The 26136-nt window shown below is 42.9% G+C and overlaps 1 protein-coding gene across 2 annotated transcripts in view; it reads left to right on the top strand.

The window, feature by feature from the left end:
• The first annotated feature begins 22352 nt into the window (after positions 1 to 22352).
• LOC150090280 (glycine receptor subunit alpha-2-like) overlaps positions 22353 to 26136 on the top strand; it is a 121960-nt gene continuing 118176 nt past the window's right edge. For both annotated transcript variants that reach the window (XM_090369062.1, XM_090369061.1), the window contains exon 1: positions 22353 to 22676. The gene's annotated coding sequence lies outside the window, so the exon portion shown is untranslated. The remainder of the gene's footprint in view (positions 22677 to 26136) is intronic.

The following is a 26136-nucleotide window of genomic DNA, read 5'->3' as shown; positions in this document are numbered from 1 at the left end:
AAGGAATTAATCGTGGAAGCTACTAGACTTTATATACCGATTAAGAAATATCGTTCAAGGTTTAGGCCTAAATGGTTATCAAATGAACTATTGAGACTCGTGACAGAGAAGAAAAATGCATGGGATGCATATAAATTATCAGTTGACGCAGAAGCCTGTGGCAGATATAAGCTAGTCTGTAATCAGGTCACAAAGGAGGTTCGGCAGGCGAAGGCAGATTACGAGAAATCCTTGGCAAAAGATGCTAAGAAAAATAGCAAGGATTTCTTTACTTATATAAACTCTAAAAGGAAGGGGATGAATATGATTGGTCCACTTGACATCGATGGTTCGAATGTTGATGATCCTGCTCAGATAGCAAACAAACTGAATGAGTATTTTGCATCTACATTCACACATGAGGAATTATTACAATTTGAAAATGGAAGAAGATTATCAAATTGTAGAAGGATACTTAATGATTTTGTAATAACTGAGAGCAAAGTGGAGGAGAAATTGTTGAAGTTAAACATAAGAAAGGCACCTGTGGTGGATGGGATCTATCCAGTTATTTTAAAGGAGGCGGCAAAGCAACTAAGCAAACCCTTAGCCATAATTATGAGAGCATCCTTGGATGCTCGAAGCATGATCGAAGGGTGACACGAGTAATTACAGACCACTTAGTTTAACTTCTGTTCCGGGTAAAATAATGGAGTCGCTGGTTAAAGATGCATTACAGGATCATCTAGACAAGACTGCAGCAATAATTCAGACACAGCATGGGTTTGTTAAGGGAAAGTCTTGTCTGACAAATTTGATTGGTTATTATGATGTGGTCACAAAGGAACTGGATGCAAAAAATAATTTTGATATCATATACTTGGATTTCAGGAAAGCTTTTGACACTGTTGCGCATGGAAGACTATTGTACAAATTGGAGCAGAATGGTATTAAGGGTAAGTTGCTACAATGGATAAAAGGATGGTTAAGTGGGAGAAGACAGAGGGTGGTAATCAATGGGTGCTGCTCTTCGTGGACTAATGTTATTAGTGGAGTCCCACAGGGTTCCGTGTTGGGTCCACTGTTGTTTTGTATATTTATCAATGATATTGATGAAGGTATATCAGGCTTAATGTCGAAGTTTGCAGATGACAAAAAGGTTGGCAGGGTTGTTAATGACAGTAATGGCAGTGTGCTACTGCAACAGGATCTAGATAATTTGGGCAGATGGGCTAAGAAGTGGCAACTGAAGTTCAACCTTGACAAATGCAAAGTTCTGCATATGGGTAGAAGTAACCCCGGAGAAACGTACCAACTGTGTGGTACTACGCTTAAGGTAGTAGAAAATTAAAAAGACCTGGGAGTAATTGTGCAGTCAGATATGAAGTTTTCTGAGCAGTGCAGACAGGCTGCTAGGGCGGGTCATGGGGTTTTGTCAATGATATATAGGAATTTTGCTAGCAAGGAAAAGGAGGTGATTGTCCCTCTGTATAAGGCAATGGTCAGGCCACGCCTTGAGTACTGCGTACAGGTCTGGAGGCCTCATTTTAGGAAAGATGTAGATTTGCTTTAGCGTGTACAGAGAAGGGCAACAAGATTGGTGAGGGGAATGAAGGGATCCTCTTACCAAGAGAGGCTTAAGTTCTGCAAATTGCAGTGGCAGGAGACTAGGCACCTGCGCGGTGATCTGATTGAGGTCTATAAGGCCTTGAATGGGTTGAGCACGCTGAATTCTGATGGGATCCTTCCACTTGTTCAGATTACGAATCTACGGGGACATAAGTTCAAATTAAGAAAGGACAGATGTAGAATAGATGTGCGGAAATTTGCCTTTAGCCAGCGGGTGGTTAATTGCTGGAACAAATTTCCATCTGTCGTTGTGGAAGTTGATAGGTTAAATAAATTTAAGGAGGAACTGGACAGGCATTTGGAGGGAATGGTGTGATTTTTTTTTTTTTTTTTTTTTTTTGGCTGATGCTGCATAAGGTCCTACACTTGCTTTCTTGCATCATGTGCCACTACTACTAAAATGTAAAGTGCAGCCATTATCAAACCACTGCAGGATGGAAGCCTCCTCAACAATTTATGTTGAGGGAAATGGACCATAATCTGCCACGCTGGTCCAGTGCGGGTTGGCAGATGGACAGTATTCAGGGGCTTGAACCCCGGTCAACTCAAAGAGCGTGTGCTACTGCACTCCCGCTCCTGCCCACTCGGCTACGGCGGCCTTACTACTACTACTACAATAATAGCGACTTCGAAATTAGAGTTTATTAGAAGATTGTTGGAGTTGATGTCATATATCCACTAATTTTGAGGGAAGGGGCTGGAGCCTGCATTGATTATTAAGTTTAATTATGATGGCATAATTGGACTGGAGATATCCAATGCATCACTAATACATAAAGGTGGCTCTAAGAGAGAAGTTGATAACTACAGATCGGTCAGTCCGAATTCAAGGGTTGGGAAAATTTTTGAGGCAATGATTAGGAGTGCAATCCTTTATATTTGCATACTTTTTGGCATTATTTTAGCACAAATCACCGCCGACTTCAACGAGAGAGCTGCCCGAAACGTCTCCACCAAGACCATCAGGCGACCATTAGATATAATGGGTTATGGGAGCCGCCGACCCACAAGAGTCCCATTGCTAACTTGCCTTCCACATCCACCATCTCCCCGTTGCTTTCACTGTAGGCGTACCGGTTCACTGGGACGGCCAGAGATTTAAAAGTGTATGGATATTTTATGAGTGTAGTGTTGTGTATCGTTTTTCTTCTGGCCATTTAGCCGCTAGACCCCTGCTGGAGACCAACGTTGCCCACACTTGGCCTCGTGGAGGCTGACCCGGTACACCAGTATTGGGAAATTATTTACTCTGGCAGGCCCTGCCACCTAGTTTCCTGATATTTCAGTGGCTAGAGCCTATGGAAAAAAAATATAATAATAATAATTAAAAATATATATATAGGGGGTGATAGACGCTAGAATCTAGTTAAGCCGAAAGGAGTTCACGTATGCGGTGAGAATTTGGACACTTTTAAAAAAAAAAAAATTTCATTGTGTTAGGTTAGCTGGCGATATAGGAAGAGTAGGGAGTGAGACTGAAGACTGGGAGGGAAAGACAGAAGTATGGGGACGATAGAGAAGGCGACCCCAAGGCAGAACAAGGTGCAAAGTGCAAAGTGTGTTAAGTGTCTAACGGCACCAGGGGTTCCCCCCATCTCCGCGTTGCTTTCATTGTGAGTGTACCAGTTCACTGGGAAGGCCAGAGATTTAAAAGTGTATGGATCATGTGAGTGTGTTGTGTTATGTACCGTTGTTCTTCTGGCCATTTAGCCGCTGGACCCCAGCTGAGGCCCAACGTTGCCCGCACTTCGCCCCGTGGAGGCAGACCAGGTAACCACTAGTTTAAATTTGCACTCTGGCAGGTCCTGCCACCTAGTTTCCTGGGATTTCAGTGGCTAGGACCTTTAAAAAAAAAAAAAAATTTTGCATGGGAATATTGCGCTAGAATTAGAAAAGCCAAAGTGGTGGGCGAACAGCGTAATTTATACACGGTTATTTTTGGCGTGTGGGGCATTCGCTTGCATACAGATAGAGTTGGGTAGGGAGAATGAAGACTGGAGGGATAAAGACAGAAGAATGGGGTCAATAGGGGAGACGACCCCAGGTTGAATCAGTGGGGCATGCCCATACCCCACCAGAGGGAAGAGTGGGGTCGGCAAGGAGGGGAGGAGACAGGAAAGCCGTCACCTCCCCCCTCCGGGGTAAGGGAGAAGAAAGGGCCGAACAAGGGAGCCGGCTCAGATCACTAACATGGCGTGTATGCAGCAAAGCTGTGGCTTCGTCAGGTCCATGACAGTGTACAGTCCATTAGTTGGTCAGTGTTGGGATAGGATCTCATCCACTGCTGTTCCAATAATCAGGGTGTCAGTGTGGGATGGTGTCACTAAGGGGATATAGGTCTCATCCAGTAAAGTCCTAGTCATTGTTGTCCGTTTCAGTTGTCAGAGTTCCAGTGTCGAGTTTAGGGAAGTTGTGGTAATGCTCGTAGTCTGCTGAACAGTTCGTGCGCAAATTTCGAGAGGGCTCTATAGTACTCCTCCTCCGACAGTACAAGGTGTTCTCGATCCTTCGGGTTGAAACATATTTTTGTTATAAAGTGACATCTTATATCATCAAAGAGGGGGCATTCATGCATCAGATGTGTCCATGTCTGATTTTCACCGCAGTGGCATAGTGGTGATTCTTTTATTCCGAACGTCGAAGGTTTGGCATTAAAGGAACCATGTCCCGTTAGAAGGAAGGTGGTGAGAACCAGGCCGGCTGGTGGGGGTAGACTTGGGTAACGTCCGGGATAAATTTCCGGGTTATGGCGCCTTTAGTTGATTCTGCCCATCGGGACTGCCAGGTTTGCCGGTTTTTCTCTAGGTTTTTCTCTATGTTGCTGTTGTTGGCTGGATCGGTAGTGAAGCCGATGCAGGATACACTTTTACCTCTGGACAGTTGAAAGAGCATGCCGCAGCGGACAATTTCCAGGTCCAGGGGGAGTGATCCTGCCAGGGCCTGCAGCGCATGAGAGCTGACAGTGCAGCATGCTCTTGTGATGGTGAGCAAGATGCTACGCTGTATTGATTCTAATTTCCTTTTGTTCACAGCCGTGGTTGCTTTGTTGTACCAAATCCCTGCAGCGTATGAGACGGCAGGGATGAAAAAAGCCTTGTAAAAGAGAGACAGGGTTCGTTTCCGTAGTCCCCAATCTTTTCGTGTGACTCTTGCTATGAGGGCTGAGTAGTTCCTGATCTTTCTCTGGAGATAGATGAGATGTGGGGTAAAGGATAAGTTTTTATCCAATACGATTCCGAGGTATTTTAGTTCTGTAGTTAGTTTAATCGTGGTCCCTTCTATTTTAATTTGTGGTGGCCTTCTCGTGTCAAGAGAACCCTTGAGGAGTATTGAGGATGTCTTGGTTGGTGATATTGTTAGGTGGTTCTGTTTCGCCCACGTTTGCAGGGAGTCAATTGCCCGGTTTGCAGTGGCTTCCAGTTGTGCCCGGCTGTCCTCCTCCAGCATCAGGACGAGGTCGTCTGCAAATGCTTGTGCATCTGCCCCATTGAGATTCTGATTAAGGAAGCCGTCCATCACCAGATTACAAAGGAGTGGCCCCAGGATTGAACCTTGTGGGCACCCCCGGAAGATAGGCCGAGTAAGTTGAGAGTAGGAAGCACATACTGAGATCCTTCTATCAGATAGGTAGGTTTTGATACAGTGGTACAGGTTATTGGAGATATTTGCCTCCCGGAGTCTGCCGAGGACACTTGGCCACCAGAGTGAGTCAAATGCCTCGGCAAAATCGACAGAGATCATTAGGAAGTATTTGCGGTTACAGTTTTTAGCTGCGGTTATTATGCGTTCCAAGGCGTCTACAGTGGAGCAGCCTCTACGAAAGCCAAATTGTTTGGGGGATCATAGCCCTGCTTCTAGGTAGTGGGTTTCTATTCTGTTGTGGAGTAAGTGTTCAAATAGTTTGCTCAGTACCGGTAATAGTGCTATAGGTCTGTACGACTCCGGAAGTTCCCGTGATTTTGTCGGGTTCTTCAAGATCAGTCGGATCCGTGCAGATCTCCAGTCGTGAGGAAAGTAGTCTGCAGAGAGACAGTGATTGAACAGATTTAGGATAGTTGTTGGGATGAATTCTACGGCGTTTTTTACAATCTCTGGTTCCAGATAGTCTTCACCAGGCATTTTCTTGTTTCGTATTTTGGCGGTCGCCAAGTAGAGGTCTGCTAGTGTGAATGGGTCTTCGCGTTCTACTGGGTTGTAGTTTGCATTTTCTTCGCAGAGACGGAGCTGCTCCAGGGAGTGAGCTGTCGGGAGTTGCCGAAAGGTGGTATTGAGGATATTGTCTATTGATTGGTGCCATGATTTTGTATAGAAGCCAGCAGGTGTTTTAGTTGAGGGAACTACCTCTCCTTTGGGTAGCTTGTTCATTGCGACTTTATATACAACCCCCCAAGGGTATCGTTCCCGGTAGTTGAAACTAGCATTTCCCAGGATCGTTTCTTCCGTGTTCTGATCAAGGCGGTGTATTCATTCTTGACCTCACGGTATTGCTGCCTGAGGACCTGCACTTCTGCTGCCGGCCAGGATCTTCTTGCTCGTTGAAAATTTTTTCTGCGTGTATTTAGTCATGTCGGAGTCTCTGAAGCTCCGGGCACCACCAGGGGATCGCGCCTTGGGATGGTTTCTTCCTTCTGATGGTTGCGTTTGCAGCCTCTATAATTATGTTTACAATGGCGCGTTGGTGTTGGTCCGGGGTAAGAGTTGCATAGTCAAAAGTTTGGACAGAGCCAGTCAGTGCTTCTTGAAATTGTTCCCAGTTGGCCTTGTCCACGGCGAATCTGTTGATGGTTATTCTAGGTGTGGGTTGTCTGTTAAGGGCACGGTGCATCTGGAATGTAATAATTCTGTGGTCAGAGGTTGTCCAATCCTCTCTGACCTTCCATGAAGATATATGTCAAGCAATGGAGCGGGTAGCAAAGCTTACATCTATTGTTGCTTCCCATAATGTGCTTGAGAACGTGGGCGGATTGTTCGGCTGGTTTAGTATTGCCAGGCTATTGTTGGTGAGGAATTCTTCGAGGCGCTGGCCGTTAGTAGTACCACGTCGGTCAGGGGTTGCACTGTGCCACGCCGGCGACCTGCAGTTAACATCTGCACAGACTATTACTTTGGCGTTGGGGAGCTCATGGAGAACGTTTTGCAGGTAATGTATTGCAGGGAGGATGTCTTCGCCAGGTCGACAGTATAATGATATTGCATAGAATTCTCCTAATGGGGGAGATGATTTGAGCACAGGCAGCCCATTTATTGCAGAGATGAGTTATCTTTGTTACCGTGAGGTCAGGATTGCGAACTATCCCAAGGCAGAACAGGGATATTCAGGGATATTCATGTGTTGTTGTGGCGGATCCCAGGGTTTCCCCCATAAGCCGCTATTGTACTTCTTGTGTTGAAGCTTATGCCAAGACCGGCCAATTGTATGTAGTGTGTTGGACGTGTAAGTGTTATGATGTGTTCTGTTGTTATGTTATCGGCCGGTACCTGGCTCTTAGCAGGTAAGAAGCAGTAACACCTGGTCACTACGTCTCACCCCCCATCCCCGCCACGTGGAGGCGGCCAGGATCAATTATCTCCTGCTGGGCAAGCCCAGGGCATAACACCTGAGAGTGCCCGAAAAAGAGAATGAAGTGGAAAAAGAGGAATACAGAGGGAGAAGTTTGGGATCTGGGGAGGTAAATAGATAGAATAGAGGAGAATCAACAGAGGGACTCTCCAATAGTTAGAAGTGAGAAGGAGTTAAGCAAGAATAAAGTAGGGAGAAGTGGACTAACTTCTCTAACCATGGAGACCTATCTCATGGAAAATCCCATCCTAGGAACTAGGATCAGCAAAACATCTTAATTTACAGTTTGCCTAACCCCTTGTAGGCAGAACGTCTTCAGTTGTTGAAGAAATAATTGATCTTCTAACAAAAAACACAGTGAAAGCAAATCCACGAATTCTGAAAAGCTCCACAGAAAGACACTAGAGTGCAATATGTACAATATCCTCTTCTTCAGGAACACAGCAGAATATACACTATGTACAGATTCGTCCAATGTAATGCCAGGGTAATGCCATAACCTGGCCCAATAAATAAAATGTTTCAGGGTTAACGCAAAAGTAATATACATGTCCAAATCCTAGATGAGATCACATTAGGCAGGGTTCAAAATTATGTTTTAAAAAGTTCTTGCCTAAATACAAGCTCTAAGAGAGCCCAAAAAGTCTAAGATAATCATCCAAGATAGTTGATAACAGAGTTACTAGGAAAAGTCTGTAATATGAAAAGTCACAGTGGTCACATGTCACTCACAAAGAAATATTAATTCCAAAAACTATGAAACGCTAAAGGCCAAATAATATCTCGATGAGTAGAGCAAAATTCCTTATACAATAAATACCTATTCTGCTGAAAACAGTTCCACATCAAGAACAAGTCTATTATAAAATCCAGGAAAGTATAGTGTAGCACTTAATGATACTAATCAGTTGCAGATATAGAATCCAATCAAAAATGAGAGATATTTCTTTCCTAATCCAATAAAGGATCCAAGAAATCGCAGGAACAGTAAAACTAGGACCTAATTTCGGTTCTTCTTTTAAATGCACGAGAAGCAAACACATTCATAGCATTAAAAGCTGTCTGGGACTCAACCAGAATTTTATTGTTGCTGGAGTCCAAGTTAGGAACTACACTAAGTAGGTCACGTCGAAGATCGTTATAATAATCACATTGATGAAGAATATGGTTAACAGTTTCTTCCTGGCCACACAAACAAGATGTTGTTGGTGAAAGTCCCAGTTTGTGAAGTTTAGTATTTATACTTCCGTGGCCAGTTAATATAAACATACCATATAAGCCCGGCGAAAACCACTTTAACTCCTCCTTTTTAATTTCCCTTGCTACAGGCAGAAAGTCCCTTGTGACTGCACCAATATCAGATGAAGACCACTCCTGCTGCCATTTTGCAATAAAAATTTGCCTTAATCTTTTCTTCTCAGTCTTAATGGGAGCACTTAGATCTAATTGGATGTTATCATAGGTCAATGGTATTTTCTTCAAAAGGTGATACTTAAGGTAGCGGTACTGAACTTCAAAATGGACAGGTAGTTTCCCAAGCAAAACCTGAAGAGCCATCGTGGAGGTAGTTCGACAAGCTCTTGACATGGTTAGGAGGGCAGCCCTCTGTGCTTGTAACAGTTGCTTTACTACAGCAACTTTATTAGCTCTAAAGCCCCATGCACCAGCTCCATAAGAAATTATCGACAAAAACACACAATTATAGTGAAGTCGTAAGGTTTGACCTCTAAGACCCCAGTCTTGTCTTGTTATCTGTTTAATTCGGCTCAGGAACAATTTAGCCTTTTCTTTCACATACTGAACATGTGGTAGGAAACTGAGAGCATCATCAATATAAATGCCTAGGTATTTGGTCTTCGATAGGTACATAATGGTTTGTTCCCTATATTTAATAACTGGAGGTCTTCCATGGTCAAGCTTTCCCTTAAGCAACATCTGAGACGTTTTTGCAATTGAAACCTGCAATTTATGTGTTGAAGACCAGTTGGAGAGTTCTAACAGCACAGCATTTGCTGATTCTTCAAGGCTTTTCCTAGAATTACCCTGGATTAATATTGTAAGATCGTCAGCGTATGCGATCATATGAATAGCTGGAAAACTCTTAACCAACCAGGAATCAAAAACCAGATTCCAACACAAGGGACCAAGTATTGACCCCTGTGGACATCCTCTTGTAACTCTGCGAGAGACCTCCTCCAGTCCAGATTTGACAGAAATGGTACGATCAGAAAAATAGCTCTTTAAAAGCTTATATATATTTATGGACACTTCGGCCTCCCGGAACCTCGCCAGGGCACTTTGCCACCAAAGGGTGTCAAAGGCCCCTTTGAAGTCCACAAAGAGGCCGAGCAAATACTTGGAATCTGTATCAGCCTGAATATCTAGAAGTCTAACTAATGCATCTTCTGTCCCTCGTCCTTTGGTGAACCCATACTGGTCTCCAGAAGCAAGTCTTTTGTCGGCATATGCTGCAATTAATCTGCTGGCAACAACCTTCTCTAGCGCCTTTCCCAGAACTGGGAGAAGGGCTATAGGCCTATATGATGATGGATCCTCAGCCGGTTTTTTGGGATTCTTAAGCAAGATTTTGAGCAAAGCTCTTTTCCACACTCTAGGGAATTCACCACTTCGTAGGCATGAATTAAACAAAATTAATATTGAAGCTGGTACAATTTTCCAGACTCTTTTAACAACATCAACTTCAATTTTATCATACCCAGGGGATTTACCTGAGCGCATGGATTTTATTGCGCATTCGACCTCTTCCAGAGAGAATGGAGGTTCTTCAGTCAATCCTGTGTAGTTAGAATTTAAATGTACGATGTCAATTTGTTCCGGTGACATATTAGTATCAGAATCTTGATGTATAATTACGTCTAATATTCTATCTATAGTAGAAGACCAAGATAGGGTACTTTGACCTTCTGCTGTTGTGACAGAAGTGAAAATCTCCCCTGGTGGAATCTTTTTGGTCACAAGCTTGTAAATAAGTCCCCAGGGATCACTATTTCCCTGGGTGCTAATTAAACTCTCCCAAGAAGTCCTTTTTTGTTTGCGAATCTCATTATGATAATTTCGTCTTGCTTGTCCCAAGGCAGAACAGTGGGGCATGCCCGTGTCCCACCAGGAGAAAAAATAGGGGGTGGCGAAGAGAGGAGGGGACAGGAGCACTGTGGCCTCCCCCCGCCAGGGAAGGGAACAGGGCATGTGGCAGCAATTGCTGCTGCTGTTCAGTTCGGTTGTGATGTTTGGGTTTCCAGTCCACTTGGTTAGCTTCTGTTTCGTTTTCTCAAAGGTTATTTCATCAGTTTCAGGACCAAGTCTGCTTATCTCAGTTCTAAATATGAGCCCGAGTCGAACCCTGTGTCCCAGTGTGCAATCGGAGGGTTGAAGTTTGCACTCCGTCCAACATCATTTGGGAATATCCTCCGTTCACCCTTGTCCTAGTGGGTATGTTTTCTCAACAATTTGGGTTTTCTTCTATTCCTTTCAGTTTTGGTCAGGTAAAGTCAATGTCCTGGTTTGTCGGTCGTTGTGGAAGGCAAGTTCAATTCTTCTTCAGCTGTAGGCATTTTGGGCATATCGGCTGAATGGTGTGTGCTCACACCATTCAGCCGATCTTTGGTGGTGGTAGCAGAGCTGCGGTCTAAGTCAAGCTGTGGGTGGTCTATGGATGAAGTGTGCCTAGCATCCAAGTTATAAGTTGTTAATTATCTTGCTTTAATTAGTCTGGTCCGTGAATCGCAAGTAGTGTTCTTCTTCTGGAGAACAACTCTAGGGCATATCGCGAAAGTGCCCTGTATTCATCCTCTGTGTCTAGGAGATATAGCTCCTGGCCCTGCAGCGTATGTCTAATTCTGGTAATTAGGAGGCATCGTAGATCCTCGTAGTATTCGCATCTATGCATCAATGATGCCAGGTCTCTGCCTCTCCACAGAAACAGAGAAGGCTATCAACCAGCCCAAAAGCTGTCAATTTGGCATTAAAAGGGCCATGTCCTGTTATCAGATAGGTTGTGTTTAGTCCCGTGAGGAACCTGGGAGGAGACTAGGAGTACACCCTGTCAATGTCTGGGATGAATTTTCTTGTGACCTCTCCCTTGGTGGAGTGGGCTCATCTATTCTGCCATGCCTGCCGCAGGTGTTTAATCAGCTTGGTTTTCCCCATCTTATGGTTGTTTGCGGGGTTGGTGGTATGTCACACATGGGTAATTTGTACTCCTTTGGAAGGGTAATATATCATCGCTGTTCCAGTAGCTTCAAGATCCAGCGGGAGAGCACCCGCCAGCACCTGGAGGGCATGCGTACTCACTGTGCGGCAGGCACGAGTAAGCAAAAGGAGGACAGATCTGTGGATGGTATCAAGCGTTCTTCTGTTGACTGCAGTTGTGGCTTTCTGGTACCAGATTGGTGAAGCATACACGATTATAGGAAGAAAGGTGGTTTTACAGTAGAGGGTTAGGGTGTGTTTGTTGAGTCCCCAGTCTCTACTGGTAACTCTGGCGACGGGGACTGAATAATTCCTTATTTTGCTTCTTATGTGTTTCAAGTGGGGTTGAAATGAGGGGTTGAGGTCCAGGATGACGCCCAGATATTTGATCTGGGTGTTACGTTTGAGAGTTGTGTTGTCAATCTTGATCTGTGGCGGTCTTACGGTTTGTAGTTTTCCTTTCAGGAGCATTGTTCAGGCCTTTGTCGGAGAGATCTGCAAGCAGTGAGTTAAGGCCCATTCCTGTAGTATTGTCAAAGCTGGATTTGCAATGGCTTCTAGTTGTGCCCTGGAGTCTGCAGTTATTGTCAAAATAAGGTCATCTGCGAAGGCCTGGGTACGAGCTTCTCCCAAGTCCTGGACACTTATTAAGATTGAGTCCTGGACACTTATTAAGATTGAGTCCTGGACACTTATTGTTTCTGATGTGTGCAGCTGTTGTTTGGAGTTCCTGAACAGTGAAGGGCGCCTCCAGTTTCTCGGTGTGGTATTCGTCATTGGCTTGGCAGATCTCATGCTGCTTCAGTGTGTAAGGCTGAACTAGTTCGTGAAAGATTGTGTTCAATATATTTCCTATTGACTCGTCGCACGTTGTGGCCAATATACCCTTCGGTGTTATTGTTGATGTGATGACTTCACCTCTGGGGAGTTTTTTAGTGGTAATTTTGTACATCCTCCCCAGGGATCGTTTTTTCCGGTGGCGGAGCCCAGTTGTTCCCAGGCCTTCCGCTTGGATTTTTGAACGAGGTTGATGTTGCGGTTCCTGGCATTCCTATAGCTTTCCCTCAGGGCAGCGACCTCGGCAGAGGGCCAGCTACGTCGGGATCTTTGAAACTGCTTCCGTCTTGTGATTACTTCTCTTCTCAGCTGTTGGATTTTAGGTGTCCACCAAGGGTCAGCACCAGGCCTCGGATCCTTTCTTTTTATTGCCGCTTCAGAAGCTTCTGTGATTATCCTTGTGACTTTCCTTTGTAGATCATTGGGTTCCCTCAGTTTGGGTTGTTGTCGAAGGTGTTCGTTTGTAGCGGCAGTCAAGTGTTCCTTGAAGAGTTCCCAATCAGTTTTTTAGTTGCAAACTTATTAGTGGCCTGTTTGATTAGCGGTGATCTGGTTATGGTTTGGAGGATCTGAAATGTAATCACTCTGTGGGCGGAAGTCGTCCAGGAGTCCTGCACCTCCCAATCAGAGATGTAGCCAGCGATGTTGTTGGTTGCTAGGGTGACATCTATAGTTTCCTCCCATAGGGTGTTACAGAAGGTTGGTAGCTGATTTGGTCTGTTGATTGGTACTAGAGGGGAGGTTGCCAGGAAGTCCTGAAGGAGCTGTCCATTTCTGGGCCCCCGGCGGTCCGGTGTGATGCTATGCCAGGTCGGGGACCGGCAATTTACATCGGCACCAATGAAAATCCTCTGGTTGGGCAATGTGTCGAGTAGTGTCTGTAGGTACTGGGTTGCAAAGAATATTTCCTCTCCTGACCTGCAGTATAGGGAAACCACGTAGAAAGGCCCCAAGGATGTAAGTAGGTGGACGCAGGCTACCCAGGGAGTACACAACTGTGTGAGCTTCGTTGCTGTTACATTTGGATTGCGCACCAGGACAGCTGCCCATGGCGTGTCGTCTTCCACCTGGATGACCTTGTCACTGGATATCCTCTCACACGCTTTAAGTGTGTGTAAGGCTCCTGGAGGATTATGATGTCGGCATTCACTTCATCCGCATTAATTCTGAGTTGTTCTGCAACTGCTTTTGATCGTTGGGCATTCTGGTGGAGTATCTTGAGCTTTGTAGAATTAAACTGTTTGGGGAGTGTCCCCATAGTCGATTCTATTCTTGTATTGACTCTTTATTCTCAGGTATGTTGGGAAGTTAGGGTCTCTTTGTTAGTTTATCTTTATTAGGACATGAATTGTATTCATGCCCCCTCTCTGCACAATGGCCGCATGTGGCGGTTGTCTGAGCACATGTATGCGAAGTGTGGCCTAACCTGCAGCATTCGTAGCACTTTGGCAAGGCCACAAATTCATGGCAGCGGTGGCTTCCCCATTCGATATACACCCTGGATTGATGTTTTAAAACTTGCCAGGCCTTGGGGGCCAACTCCACTATCCAATTATTGCTTGTTCCATTTTTTGATTTAGTTGCATACTTTGGTTGGACAAGCCTGTGGGGCTCCCGTTCTTCTTCAATTCCTTGAAGGTTTCTGGAAATAATTTCCTGCGTGAGTTGTTGTGGCGTAATGTCCTTGATAACATCGAAAATTTTTTTTTATTGACGGGCTCTTTCTTTTCGGTGGCTCTGCAGTTAACCCTAATGTAGAAATCTTGGGGTTGGAGATAATATTTTTTATGTCCTCTTCGGTCTGTTTCGATGATAATTCCTATGTTCCTCGTCTTGCGTACCGATTTTATTTTGGTCGTTTTCAGGTCATCCTTTAAGCTAGTCATAATTTTTGTTTTTAATTCTTCACTTGTACAAGTTGCATTTTCCTCAGTTGGTCTCAGGACTACGAGGTTTGGGGTTTTTAGCAGTGGTTGCCTTATTGGGTGGATTCCCCTTGAGGGCACCACAGTTGTAGTCCTCGACATTTCTTTGCTTTGCGTGTTCCTCAGCGCTTGGGCATAGGTTGGAGCACGTTATTGCATTTGGTTAGCTCTAACTTCCAAGAATGCTTCGAGCTTCGCGGTAGCCCTTTTGCAGTCCATGTGTCCAGGCAATTTACATCGGCACCAATGAAAATCCTCTGGTTGGGCAATGTGTCGAGTAGTGTCTGTAGGTACTGGGTTGCAAAGAATATTTCCTCTCCTGACCTGCAGTATAGGGAAACCACGTAGAAAGGCCCCAAGGATGTAAGTAGGTGGACGCAGGCTACCCAGGGAGTACACAACTGTGTGAGCTTCGTTGCTGTTACATTTGGATTGCGCACCAGGACAGCTGCCCATGGCGTGTCGTCTTCCACCTGGATGACCTTGTCACTGGATATCCTCTCACACGCTTTAAGTGTGTGTAAGGCTCCTGGAGGATTATGATGTCGGCATTCACTTCATCCGCATTAATTCTGAGTTGTTCTGCAACTGCTTTTGATCGTTGGGCATTCTGGTGGAGTATCTTGAGCTTTGTAGAATTAAACTGTTTGGGGAGTGTCCCCATAGTCGATTCTATTCTTGTATTGACTCTTTATTCTCAGGTATGTTGGGAAGTTAGGGTCTCTTTGTTAGTTTATCTTTATTAGGACATGAATTGTATTCATGCCCCCTCTCTGCACAATGGCCGCATGTGGCGGTTGTCTGAGCACATGTATGCGAAGTGTGGCCTAACCTGCAGCATTCGTAGCACTTTGGCAAGGCCACAAATTCATGGCAGCGGTGGCTTCCCCATTCGATATACACCCTGGATTGATGTTTTAAAACTTGCCAGGCCTTGGGGGCCAACTCCACTATCCAATTATTGCTTGTTCCATTTTTTGATTTAGTTGCATACTTTGGTTGGACAAGCCTGTGGGGCTCCCGTTCTTCTTCAATTCCTTGAAGGTTTCTGGAAATAATTTCCTGCGTGAGTTGTTGTGGCGTAATGTCCTTGATAACATCGAAAATTTTTTTTTATTGACGGGCTCTTTCTTTTCGGTGGCTCTGCAGTTAACCCTAATGTAGAAATCTTGGGGTTGGAGATAATATTTTTTATGTCCTCTTCGGTCTGTTTCGATGATAATTCCTATGTTCCTCGTCTTGCGTACCGATTTTATTTTGGTCGTTTTCAGGTCATCCTTTAAGCTAGTCATAATTTTTGTTTTTAATTCTTCACTTGTACAAGTTGCATTTTCCTCAGTTGGTCTCAGGACTACGAGGTTTGGGGTTTTTAGCAGTGGTTGCCTTATTGGGTGGATTCCCCTTGAGGGCACCACAGTTGTAGTCCTCGACATTTCTTTGCTTTGCGTGTTCCTCAGCGCTTGGGCATAGGTTGGAGCACGTTATTGCATTTGGTTAGCTCTAACTTCCAAGAATGCTTCGAGCTTCGCGGTAGCCCTTTTGCAGTCCATGTGGGTCTTCATTAAGATTATTTCTAATTTGGAAAACAAATTTGTCCTCTAAGGACCGCCGACACTCTACTGCTTTGGTTCTTTAGGAGATCCTCCAGTTCAGTTTTTAGGATCAGCGACTTATCCAGTACTGTCCCTTCAGGATCAGCTTGTCCAACCTCACTTTCCTGGGTCCATTCTGGCATCATTGTGAAAAGTCGGAAAATCGGGGTTTCCGGATTAACGAGTTTATTTATGTATAATCACACAGAGTATGAGAAAAGACACAAAATGATGGTCGTCACAAGTTTGTGCAGTTATTTGGCACCACGTAACGGCAAAGTTTCAGGCTAGATCATGTGGGGGTGGGGACACCAGAGTGAAAAATGCAACTGGAAGAGTGGTTCTAATTTTCCATTTCTTTGCGGTGCTGGCACAATTTTGATTTCTGCTGAAATTGTGGGACAAAATTAGCCGTTAACAAATAGTGAAATGTAACAGTCAAGGTCACAACTGAAGGAGTAGATGTCTTTACTCACTAATCCCTGCGCCGGAGGGGAATGCTACACATTCTGTTGTCACACAAGCCTCCCAAGTGAAGTGCAGGGTATTTGCGTGGAAACCACAGCATAATTGCCTCTCTATAGCCCTGCTGTCAGCCGCATAGTGACCAGTACGCTCTGGCAACAAAGGATATAGATAGAAAACACGTCAATAACCTGTAAAGTTCCCAATAAATAAGCAAAAGTTTCTCACCCTGAGATCCACTATAGTAGTTCTTCTAATTAGTACACTTTTCATTAACTAGTAGGCACTGTAACCAAATATTCATTGACAAAATCCAGGAGCGTGGAAAAACGTGCGTCCACACTGGACGGTGGCCATACTGGCAATCGTGCAAATAGTTACCGATCGATCGTCGCCGATCAGGTACACCTGTGCATGTTGAATGTGTTCCCTGGGGGCAATGGTATCTATCAGCAAGACAGTGCGCCATGCCACGTCGCCAGAATTGTCCATGAGTGGTTTGAGGAGCACGACGAGGACTTCAAACTACTCCGTTGGCCATTGGAGTAGTTTGAATAATTCCTCGGGTCTTAACCCAATTGAAAATCTATGGAACCACCTCGATCGACACAGCAGACGGGTGGATCCTCCACCAAGGAACCTACAGGAATTCCGGGGTGCACTGCAATCTGCATGGTTACAGATACCCGTAACAACATTCCTAGAAATGATTGAGTCCCTTCCATGGAGGCTGGCTGCGATGCATGCTGCGAAAGGCGCATTTTCTGGATACTAGGCAGGTGGTCATAATAATGTGACTGGATCCTGTAGTACTTGTTGTAGTTTTTGCGCGGTAGCACAGTGGTATCGTCACCGTCCTCACCCACAGCGCGTGGAAAAGGCCCAGGTTCGAATCTCGTCGATGACGCGAGGAACTTTAATGAGCTTTTTTCACTCCGTGGATGAGTTAGTTGGTCACAGCCGTAGATAGCAAGGTTTTTCTTCCCCAAAACTGGGGTTTTTTCGTCCAACAAAACAGGCAAATCGACCATAGAACACACGCAATTTACAGACACAAATATTAATTTTCCATATTAAAAAAAAACAAAGAAGTCTTGCAGTTTTGACTGGATTTGAACCCAACCCTTCAACATGATATAGAAGGATGTTGATTATAAGTCACCAAAGCGCGATTGGAGTCAGCTGGGACCATGAAGGCTTAAGTCGACGTATTTTAAGTTATTTTTTTTGTAAGATCAATTTATCTGTTTGTGAGTGAAAAACCCACCAAAAAGGAAATGGAGGAGAGGAGTTCAACATAATTCATTTTTTATCAGCATCAGGAAGATTGTCAAAGATGGATGTTTCGTATTATAAACAGCTGTTTGCTTCTTTCGGGGACCAAAATCATGGACATACCTTATTGTTACTTCTTGTAAGTAATAAACTTCAAAAGAACATATTCAATATTCCATGAACTCAACTCAAAGAAAAAAATCTTTTGAAATATTTTCATCATTCGCGAAAATTAGACCATGATGCCATTTCTTCCATATGAATACTTCTTGGAAAACATTTCACTGATAAACAACTACGAAAAACATTTTTCTTCAGTTTCTCCTTCAAAATCAGCAGAATATACAAGTAGAAGCCTAATATGCAAGCACAGAATCAATCTCCTCGAACAGACTTATTTAAATTGAGTGTATTTTCACGAGTAGACTTTCCAGTAATGATCTTTCTCTCAAGTAAATAAAAGTAACAATATTCTCGAAGAAATGGTTTGTTATAACCTGAACGAATGGCTTCAGTACCAACAAACCGTGAAAATTTTAATAATCTTCTACAGTTCTGTTTCGACAGCACCTTTGCTCGTGTGGAATGCGCAGCCAAAGTAACTTGAAATATAATTAAAGCTAATGTCTTCCAGTCAATGGATAGTTGTATGAAAGGTAATTTGCAACATGGCGTTGGTTGGGTCTGTCTAAATGATTATGCAAAATCGTTGGGTAAGGTAATGAGACCTTGATTTGGTTAATAGCTACAGAGAGAGTTAAAGCTTTACCAACTCCACTATCCAATTATTGCTTGTTCCATTTTTTGATTTAGTTGCATACTTTGGTTGGACAAGCCTGTGGGGCTCCCGTTCTTCTTCAATTCCTTGAAGGTTTCTGGAAATAATTTCCTGCGTGAGTTGTTGTGGCGTAATGTCCTTGATAACATCGAAAATTTTTTTTTATTGACGGGCTCTTTCTTTTCGGTGGCTCTGCAGTTAACCCTAATGTAGAAATCTTGGGGTTGGAGATAATATTTTTTATGTCCTCTTCGGTCTGTTTCGATGATAATTCCTATGTTCCTCGTCTTGCGTACCGATTTTATTTTGGTCGTTTTCAGGTCATCCTTTAAGCTAGTCATAATTTTTGTTTTTAATTCTTCACTTGTACAAGTTGCATTTTCCTCAGTTGGTCTCAGGACTACGAGGTTTGGGGTTTTTAGCAGTGGTTGCCTTATTGGGTGGATTCCCCTTGAGGGCACCACAGTTGTAGTCCTCGACATTTCTTTGCTTTGCGTGTTCCTCAGCGCTTGGGCATAGGTTGGAGCACGTTATTGCATTTGGTTAGCTCTAACTTCCAAGAATGCTTCGAGCTTCGCGGTAGCCCTTTTGCAGTCCATGTGGGTCTTCATTAAGATTATTTCTAATTTGGAAAACAAATTTGTCCTCTAAGGACCGCCGACACTCTACTGCTTTGGTTCTTTAGGAGATCCTCCAGTTCAGTTTTTAGGATCAGCGACTTATCCAGTACTGTCCCTTCAGGATCAGCTTGTCCAACCTCACTTTCCTGGGTCCATTCTGGCATCATTGTGAAAAGTCGGAAAATCGGGGTTTCCGGATTAACGAGTTTATTTATGTATAATCACACAGAGTATGAGAAAAGACACAAAATGATGGTCGTCACAAGTTTGTGCAGTTATTTGGCACCACGTAACGGCAAAGTTTCAGGCTAGATCATGTGGGGGTGGGGACACCAGAGTGAAAAATGCAACTGGAAGAGTGGTTCTAATTTTCCATTTCTTTGCGGTGCTGGCACAATTTTGATTTCTGCTGAAATTGTGGGACAAAATTAGCCGTTAACAAATAGTGAAATGTAACAGTCAAGGTCACAACTGAAGGAGTAGATGTCTTTACTCACTAATCCCTGCGCCGGAGGGGAATGCTACACATTCTGTTGTCACACAAGCCTCCCAAGTGAAGTGCAGGGTATTTGCGTGGAAACCACAGCATAATTGCCTCTCTATAGCCCTGCTGTCAGCCGCATAGTGACCAGTACGCTCTGGCAACAAAGGATATAGATAGAAAACACGTCAATAACCTGTAAAGTTCCCAATAAATAAGCAAAAGTTTCTCACCCTGAGATCCACTATAGTAGTTCTTATAATTAGTACACTTTTCATTAACTAGTAGGCACTGTAACCAAATATTCATTGACAAAATCCAGGAGCGTGGAAAAACGTGCGTCCACACTGGACGGTGGCCATACTGGCAATCGTGCAAATAGTTACCGATCGATCGTCGCCGATCAGGTACACCTGTGCATGTTGAATGTGTTCCCTGGGGGCAATGGTATCTATCAGCAAGACAGTGCGCCATGCCACGTCGCCAGAATTGTCCATGAGTGGTTTGAGGAGCACGACGAGGACTTCAAACTACTCCGTTGGCCATTGGAGTAGTTTGAATAATTCCTCGGGTCTTAACCCAATTGAAAATCTATGGAACCACCTCGATCGACACAGCAGACGGGTGGATCCTCCACCAAGGAACCTACAGGAATTCCGGGGTGCACTGCAATCTGCATGGTTACAGATACCCGTAACAACATTCCTAGAAATGATTGAGTCCCTTCCATGGAGGCTGGCTGCGATGCATGCTGCGAAAGGCGCATTTTCTGGATACTAGGCAGGTGGTCATAATAATGTGACTGGATCCTGTAGTACTTGTTGTAGTTTTTGCGCGGTAGCACAGTGGTATCGTCACCGTCCTCACCCACAGCGCGTGGAAAAGGCCCAGGTTCGAATCTCGTCGATGACGCGAGGAACTTTAATGAGCTTTTTTCACTCCGTGGATGAGTTAGTTGGTCACAGCCGTAGATAGCAAGGTTTTTCTTCCCCAAAACTGGGGTTTTTTCGTCCAACAAAACAGGCAAATCGACCATAGAACACACGCAATTTACAGACACAAATATTAATTTTCCATATTAAAAAAAAACAAAGAAGTCTTGCAGTTTTGACTGGATTTGAACCCAACCCTTCAACATGATATAGAAGGATGTTGATTATAAGTCACCAAAGCGCGATTGGAGTCAGCTGGGACCATGAAGGCTTAAGTCGACGTATTTTAAGTTATTTTTTTTGTAAGATCAATTTATCTGTTTGTGAGTGAAAAACCCACCAAAAAGGAAATGGAGGAGAGGAGTTCAACATAATTCATTTTTTATCAGCATCAGGAAGATTGTCAAAGATGGATGTTTCGTATTATAAACAGCTGTTTGCTTCTTTCGGGGACCAAAATCATGGACATACCTTATTGTTACTTCTTGTAAGTAATAAACTTCAAAAGAACATATTCAATATTCCATGAACTCAACTCAAAGAAAAAAATCTTTTGAAATATTTTCATCATTCGCGAAAATTAGACCATGATGCCATTTCTTCCATATGAATACTTCTTGGAAAACATTTCACTGATAAACAACTACGAAAAACATTTTTCTTCAGTTTCTCCTTCAAAATCAGCAGAATATACAAGTAGAAGCCTAATATGCAAGCACAGAATCAATCTCCTCGAACAGACTTATTTAAATTGAGTGTATTTTCACGAGTAGACTTTCCAGTAATGATCTTTCTCTCAAGTAAATAAAAGTAACAATATTCTCGAAGAAATGGTTTGTTATAACCTGAACGAATGGCTTCAGTACCAACAAACCGTGAAAATTTTAATAATCTTCTACAGTTCTGTTTCGACAGCACCTTTGCTCGTGTGGAATGCGCAGCCAAAGTAACTTGAAATATAATTAAAGCTAATGTCTTCCAGTCAATGGATAGTTGTATGAAAGGTAATTTGCAACATGGCGTTGGTTGGGTCTGTCTAAATGATTATGCAAAATCGTTGGGTAAGGTAATGAGACCTTGATTTGGTTAATAGCTACAGAGAGAGTTAAAGCTTTACCTACAATTGTGTTTCTGGTTTATTTCTAGTTCCATGAATTTCAACAACAAGAAAAATTGTCTGAAATGGATCGAATTAATTGTACACCATCAATAATTATTATAAAACCCTTATGTTGGCTAAAATAGGTTTTAAACTTTCTAAAGAATTTAATAATCACTGAAACTGCAACTTAAATTTCAAGAGGTGAAATAATATTTCACCTCTTGAAATCGAAATGAAATATCGAGTTTAGAAATCAAAAAAACGAAACCAAAATCGAAGTCAGAGATAGATGGATAGATAAAGGTTGGTTGGTGTAGAAGTTTATCAGCACAAGGGCAACCTAGGCCAAAATGCGCCTAGATAGATAAAGGAAGAGAAGTCGGAATTTGAAAAGACACAGCCAGAAAGATGATGGATGGAAAAAGAAACTAAAGAAGGAAGATCATGGCAAAGCCCATTCGTCCATAGCATCATTATATCTAGATCTAAGTCACTTTTCGTAGTGTTTCTCTTATGACGAAGAATAAAATCATCTCTTCAGCTCTTCCCCACCCCCTATATATAGCACTCCTTTCCCCCTGCCCTTACCCGCCTGCGACAGTCCATTACTAGGAGTCATAGCCAAGCAACAAGATTCCCACGAACCTGCATTCGCTGTTTTACATTGCATAGTCTAGTGAGCTTGGCGTCTATTCGGATCACGCGCGTGCAGCGAGACAGTACATCAAGAGGACGATGAGGTGTCATCCTGCGATGATGTAAACACCCCGACGTCAATAGCTCGCGCCGCGTGGCCCTGAAGCCTCCCGAAAATCGAACAGAAGTAACTTGACTTTTCTCGATGCCGAATGACAACCGCACACTTAAAGGGGCAGGATGGGATGGGGGAGAAGATAAAGGAAAAGATGAAAGAGTCCTTAAACACCCCAGAGCGCGCACGCTGAGCCGTGCCTGATTCGCCGCTGAATAGACAAAGAGAAAGCAGCGCCATCGGCCGCCTATTTCAACCAGCAATGTAGGGCGATGTCAGTCACAACGATTTGGATGCTGGCAGTGATACTGTCCGTCCTGCTATCTTTTCATCCCCCCTGTAGGTCGTTATTAGACCCCCCTTACTTTTCATGGTGAATTCCGCCAGGGAAAAAGTCTGTATCGTAATGTGAAGCTATTACGCTGATCGGGATCTTTTTTTTACTTCTCTGATCATCATCGGGCTTTTTGATGCTCCTCTAAGAAGATGGGGATTGTTGTTAGTGCGATCGGTGTCATCCGCTGCTTCAGGACCACAGCAGGTAAGATGATAAAAACTTTTCTTTTTATATTTCTCATTCGATCCGATTTATTCAGATTTTGTGGACCGCGCTCATATTGAAAAGTTTTATGTATCCGTCTCAGTAGACATTCATCTGGGATTAGAAAACAAATCGTGTTCCAATTAGAAGATTCCAACATCCAGACATCTGTTGATCCGAGTTATTTTCAGTAAAAATTGTCCTTTTTCCGTTTAATTGTCCTTAAACGAAATTCCATAAACAGAAAGAGAATGTTTTTAAGAACTTTGGCGAATTGGTAAATGACATCATTAGGGTTAACCTTCCTATGACCTTGTACCTTTTTGTAGATTGACTTATAAGTGCAAGAATATTTCGCAATTCTTACAGTTCCGCATTAGTTTTAGCAATACTAGCCCCGGTATTTGGGAACTTTTCTGTAATACTAACGTACGTGACTTCATATTTTAATTTTATAATAATTTATCTATAAATAGATATATACAGTAGATAATTGGTTTATTGTTTTATTTTTAAGTAATCAATCATCGGAAATTTTAATATTTGCATGTGAATCCTCCAAGATAGCATACTGTTGTTGTAATAGGGTTAAAGGAGCATCAGCGACTAAGCCATATTGCTGTATTGTCTGTAAATTGCATGTGTTCTGAAGTAGAGTTGTTTTCTGGATGAAAAACCCGAGTTTCAGAGAGAAAAACCATTCTGCCCTTGCCTGAAACCAACTAACTCAGCCACGTTGTGCAAAAGCGTCATAAAAAGTCCTCCCATCATTGACGGGACTCGAACTCAGGACTTTTCCAACTGCTGTGGGGAGGACGGCGATTCTACCAACTGTGGGATGGTAGAATCGCATTTGGTAGAATCGCCCACGAGGGCTGTAGATAGCGTGCATCAGAGATACTCCGCTCTTTGACCTTCCGAAGTAGGTTGGAATAGATTATAATTTTAGTGTCATAAGCAGTCAACGGCACAGCTGGTGCTTGTTGACCCTGTGTGAATTAGATTGAGATGTTCCTTCTGGAGGATAAATATTCGGTCGTCAGAGCTGCTGTTTCACAAGACAAACAGATCAGAAGCAGATATTCTGGATAAGTATACGAGGTTCCTTGTTGGTCACAGAAGGAATTTACTGAAATTTCTGGTCTGGACTTGTGTAGCATCGTATGAAATGGATTTGTGCAACCATTATCATTTTTGCTTGGTAGCTGTAGTTGTTTTGGTGTAGTACGCCAAAACAATTTGTTCAGTAATTCTGCTTAAAAACTTAAGATATGCTACTTCTTGTCACTGATGAAGAGTAAACAAATTAATATCAGTCATACAAGATTTCCATATTTAATTATAAAGCTTCTTGAAGCAAAAAATTATAATAAGTTTTTTTTCGTCTTGTCAGGTGTTTCTTTTTTTTTATTATGAAAAAAATGCGTTTTTTTTCGTTATTAATAAAACAAATTTGATAGTAGACGTATGACTTTATGTTGAAGATTAGTTCCAGGTTTTGCCTTAAAAATTAACATTTTTTATAATTACCTTTAATCAGTTTTATTTTAATCATTTTGAATAGAACTCAACTGAGTAGATTATGTATTTAATTTATTGATTAGTTTTGTACCTTGTACATTTGTATATACTCATCTAAAAAAGTTAGTTCAGAATTATATTTGTTGTCCAAAAAATTAGAAGCCTTTATTCAATATATAGTAGATCCACCTTTTGCAGAATTACAGCCCGTACAAGTGGTGGCATGGGTTCTGCCATGTGTCTGAGGAAGTCCAGCTTCAGATTTGACCATTCCCCTAGCGGGATATTATCAGCTGCTGTATTGTGGTCAGTAGAGAACTACGAATCCGAATTGCCCTTTCCAACACATCCCCCACATTCTCAGTTAAATTCACATCTGGAGAACTAGGCGGACAGCGTGGATGTTGGAAATCTTGGGAATGTTTCTCCAACTATTTAGATACAGTTTTTTCAAGGTGGACAGTTGTGTTGTTGTCTTCAAAGAATCCACCGGAATCCAAGTTAAAAATGAAGCGTTGTAGGGTGAATTGGTCCGGTACGATAGAAGGATATTTATTGGACGTAACAAGACCTTTTTAATGGTATGAGCCAATCAAACTCGTACCAACAGAATATACCCCATGCCACGATATTACGTCCAGCTGCTTGAGTGGTCAACACGAGGCAGTCTGGAGGCATGCTTCATGAAGTTAAAACCACACTTTCATTCTAATATTGGTGCAAAAGAGTATAAATGGCGGATTCTCAAAACACATGATCTTTTTTCCACTATGCCACAGTCCAGTTTAAGATGCTACATAGCTTCTATCGACTAGGGAGAAAGCAGAGATGGAAAGAGAGAATGAATACGTTCGAATTATCATTAAATCAATAGTCATGGATGTATACGTACCGTTAATGAAATAGATAATGAGGAGGCTGCTGAGATGGATGAATATGGAGCTGGTCAGTCTAACAGAGCAGAAGAAGAAGATGACTTGGGAAAATATAGACAAGGATGAAAAGTACTGAAGACTACAACTGCAAGTTAATATGTTACAGGACAACAGAGAAAGATTAGAATAGCCAACTATGAGTATGAAAAAGCACTGAAATGGAGACAACGAGTTTTTCATGTATGTGAATACAAGAAGAAAACGAATCAGATCGGTCTCATGAGGGATGTTGAAGTCTGTGCAGGTAGCATAGTGGGTGAGCAGTATCCTTATCAAACTGACTGGAAAAGGCCCGGATTCGATTCCAATTAATGACGAGGAACTTTTATAGACTTTTTTTCACTCCTTGGCTGAATTCTTCGCAGGCGTAGAAAGCATGTATTTTTCTTCCAGCAAAACAGTCAAATCAACCAAGGAACACGAAATTTATGGATAATACAGCAGGGCATAAAAGATAGTTCTTGGTTGGCCCTAATATTAAAACAAAAGAGTGAAGGAAAGTTGTTGTTGTAATGATCATCAACGAATAAGGGCATATTGCTCCTTGTATACTGTCTGTAAATTGTATCTGTTCTGTGGTCGATTTTTTGTTTGCTAGGCGAAAAATCAGAGTTTCAGGGAGAAACAACCATGTTAACCTTGTCTCAGACGACTAACTCAGCCACGTTGTGAAAAAAGCCGATAAAAATTCCTGAAATCATCGACGGGATTCGAACTCAGGTCTTTTCCACTCCTTGTGGGAAAACAGCGAGTCTACCAACTGTGCTACTTGCGAGGACATAACATCCCGTATTTTGTTGTATTAAAACATAGCTACACTTCTCTGCCCATCTTTGAAGTCTATTGAAATCATCCTGAAGGAGCGCTGCGTGGCACTGATCATTAATGACTCTGCCAACCTTTACATCGTCTGAAAATTTTGACTTTACGCCTTTTATCCCTTTGTCGATGTCATTTTAAAAATGAGAAATAACAGTGGTCCAACAACCGATCCTTGGGGAACC

The sequence above is a fragment of the Mastigoproctus giganteus genome, chromosome 2 (assembly GCF_048544385.1).
Source record: "Mastigoproctus giganteus isolate SK-2022 chromosome 2, ASM4854438v1, whole genome shotgun sequence".
NCBI classification, from domain to species: domain Eukaryota; kingdom Metazoa; phylum Arthropoda; class Arachnida; order Uropygi; family Thelyphonidae; genus Mastigoproctus; species Mastigoproctus giganteus.
The sequence above is the reverse complement of the archived record's forward strand: the minus strand, read 5'-3'. Positions and strand labels throughout refer to the sequence as shown.